At 56.6% G+C, this 3334-nt stretch overlaps 1 protein-coding gene across 1 annotated transcript in view; it reads left to right on the top strand.

Annotated features, from left to right (window-relative positions):
* The first annotated feature begins 2200 nt into the window (after nucleotides 1-2200).
* MYBL2 (MYB proto-oncogene like 2) overlaps nucleotides 2201-3334 on the top strand; it is a 15273-nt gene continuing 14139 nt past the window's right edge. The window contains exon 1 of the mRNA XM_033519157.1: nucleotides 2201-2322. The gene's annotated coding sequence lies outside the window, so the exon portion shown is untranslated. The remainder of the gene's footprint in view (nucleotides 2323-3334) is intronic.

The following is a 3334-nucleotide window of genomic DNA, read 5'->3' as shown; positions in this document are numbered from 1 at the left end:
CGCGCCTCCGCCCGCGCTCCGGCGGGCAGCGCCGGCCCCGCGGCCATGGCCCCGCGCCTGAGGCCGCGTCCCGGTGCCCCTTCTCCGCCGGGACCCGGCCCGAGCCCTCTGCCAGGTAACGGGGGCGGGCGGGGCGGGGGCCCGGCCGCCTCCGAGGATCCTGCCCCGGGTGCTGCGCCCTGTGAGGTTGTAGCGGAGGCCGGCCCTGGGTGTTCAGGGGGCTCAGCTTCAGGCCGGGAGGACAGAAAGAGTCAGAAAGCACCAGAGAGACATTTACATCTTTATTGTGCTAATTAATACAAAAGAGAGGGATCGGGGAGGAGGAGGAGCCAGCAAGGCTGCGGCTCTCGGGGTTGCCATCACCTGCCCAAACATCCCCCACCACCAATGCCGACTCGGTCACCCCAGGCGGGCAGATTTAGCTTGGCACCAGCTGCTGCCATCACCACTCAAGCCGCTGGCTCCATCCTCTGTGCTGCAATGTGGATCGGCGCTCCTCGCAGGAGGGGACAGGCAGGCAGCAGCATCACAGAGCCTGCTGCAGACACACAGCGACAGCGTCAGGGTCGCTCGGCTGGGTCTCCAGGGTGGCAGACCTGTGGAGCAGCACGGGGTGCTTCTTGAAGGCACCAGGCCAAGCCAGAGGAATCACCACGGGGGTCTCCAGGGATGATGTGTCTGGTTTGGAGCATCCCAGTAACCGGAACTCCTCAGTGCTCATGTCGAGGGGTGCGCTGGTATCTATAAAGGACTTAATTGCTGAGATGTCCCATCTGGGTGCTGGCACGTTCCCAAGGGCTGAGATGTCTCCAACCAGCTCAGAGCTCTTGAAGAGCAGACTCTCCAGCGGTTTGGAGGGCTTGTCTTTCTTGCAAGGTGTCGAGGTGTTCTGTGACGCCACATTTATCAGGCAGCCATCTCTGCTAGGGTGCTCACAGAGCAAACCAGACAGCTCAAAGGTGGCCTGTCCATGGTGGGCCTTGCAGAAGCAGACAAGACTGAGGTCAGAGATGCCCTGGGTCAGGCTGTGCAGCTCAGCCTTCACACAGCTGCTCAGAGACTCTGCCTGCTTGACAACACACGGAGAACTCCCACTTGCTGCGTTGTCCAAGTCCACAGGGAGCTCCCAGGAGTCAGCTTTGGAAGCACTGCTAGAGTCCATATAATAACTCAGAACAGGAGAAGAGTGGCTATGGCTGGAGGAGTTGGCCAAGAACCCATTTTCTAGGACTTCCTTTCTGGTCAGAATGCTGGTACTGTGCCTCTGGGTGGACAGCATGGTGCAGAATCCAACAGCTTACAGACAGACAGGATAACCCTGTCAGGATAAACCTGTTATTGCTCACCAATGGATTACAGACTTATAGAAGCAGGACTACTCTTGTAGTCCTACTTGTAAAGTCCTATCTCAGTCTTGCAATGAGCTGAGCAGGATCCAGGACATGTAGGAGGGCATCCAGCCTATCACTGTCCTTTTGAATAAAACAATTCTAGTACAGCCTGTTAGCTGCTCAGAGGTCATTGTGGAATCTCCCTGAAGTTATATTTTTTTGACCTCAGCCTCTATATTACTACTCCTAGCTCTGTACAGGGGATAGAGGTACTTTATCCTCACTCCTGGAGTCAAAGGGCCCCTAACCTCTGCTAGAATTGAGTCCCTTTGACAAGGAGGCACCAAAACCAGATTCTGGCTAGGATGGGAGAAGCAGCTCTCATCATACTTTTAATCCCATACATGATAAGCTTCACCACCAGCTCAACCAGGAGCTGACATCCAGCTCCCGCCTGAGGGACCAGGGCAGGCTAGGGAAGGGGATGGCTATACTCCAAACCCATCTTTACTCTGAATACACATTAAACAGTAATAAATAGCTCCTGATTTTTCTGTAAAGGGACTGTATGATCATTCTAGAACAAAAGTCTTAAAGAAATTAAAACCTTCTTCTCTTAGCACACAAGAAATAAAAGAAGGAATAAGAAAACAGATTAAATAGTACTACTTACTTTTAGCTCCTCTAAAGGCCCCCTTCCTACCAGCCTTACTTACAACAGTTTTATAGTTCTGCTAATCAATTATCAGGCTGATTTCCTAATTAAGCTCGTTTGGGAGAGGGAGTGGCTTCTGTTTGCCTCTTTTTAAGCACAGGGGCAGTGAGGCCATGGCTGACTGATGGAGGAACTCTGAGATCTATAAGGGGTGGATTGTGTTTGTCCTGTTTTAAAGTGGGTCTTTAGTAAGGTCGTGTTTTCCTTTAAGTCCTGCCTTGTTTTTTGTGAGCTGCCGGTTAGGAATACCGAAGGAATACAGACCTTGCATTAATGGTATAGACAATATATGTTAGAATATTTGGGTAATGTTTTCAGGAACAGGGTTGGTTTGTGGCTGTCCTGGGCAGGGCCAGGAGTTGCAGTTCGATCTTTGGGGGTCCCTTCTAGCCTGGAATATTCAGTGATTCTTTAACACATGTGATGCTCCTGCCCTGTGCCTGGGGCTGCTGGGGGTCCTAGGCCAGGGGGGGTGAATGGAGGGCACCCTGTGTTGGAGTGAGGGGGTCCTGGGAGTCCCGTGTCTGTGTGGAGATGGATGCAGAGGTGCTGAGGATGGTAACGAGTAGTTATGGGTCAGTATTGGGGTGAGTGAGGGAGTGTCCTGGGTCAGTTTGGGGGATCCCAGTGCTTTGGGGTCGGTACAGGGGTGGATGTGGAGGGATCCCTGGGTCAGTGTGGGCTGGATGATGAGGGTCGTGGGGGTCCCTGGTCGGTGTGGGGGTGGATGAGGAGGTTCACTCCAGGGGCTTGGATCGGTGTGGGGTCTCGGATCAGTGCGGGGTCGCTGTGGGGATGGATGTGGGGGGTCCTGAACACAGTGCTGTGTTACACTTGGGGAGTGTCGGCTGTCCCGGTTTGCTGTGGGACTGGATGCGGGGATCCCGCAGGATGTGCTGGTATCGGTGCGGGGTGTCCCGGCTGGCTGCGGGGTGTCCCGGCTGGCTGCGGGGCAGGATGCGGAGTGTCCCGGCTGGCTGCGGGGTGTCCCGGCTGGCTGCGGGGTGTCCCGGCTGGATGCGGAGCTGGATGCGGGGTGTCCCGGCTGGCTGCGGGACAGGATGCGGGGTGTCCCGGCAGGATGCGGGGTGTCCCGGCTGGATGCGGAGCTGGATGCGGGGTGTCCCGGCAGGATGCGGGGTGTCCCGGCTGGCTGCGGGGCAGGATGCGGGGTGTCCCGGCAGGATGCGGGGTGTCCCGGCTGGCTGCGGGGCAGGATGCGGGGTGTCCCGGCTGGCTGCGGGGCAGGATGCGGGGTGTCCCGGCTGGCTGCGGGGCAGGATGCGGG

The sequence above is a fragment of the Parus major genome, chromosome 20, assembly GCF_001522545.3.
Source record: "Parus major isolate Abel chromosome 20, Parus_major1.1, whole genome shotgun sequence".
NCBI lineage: Eukaryota > Metazoa > Chordata > Aves > Passeriformes > Paridae > Parus > Parus major.
This window is presented reverse-complemented; position numbering and strand designations above follow the sequence as displayed.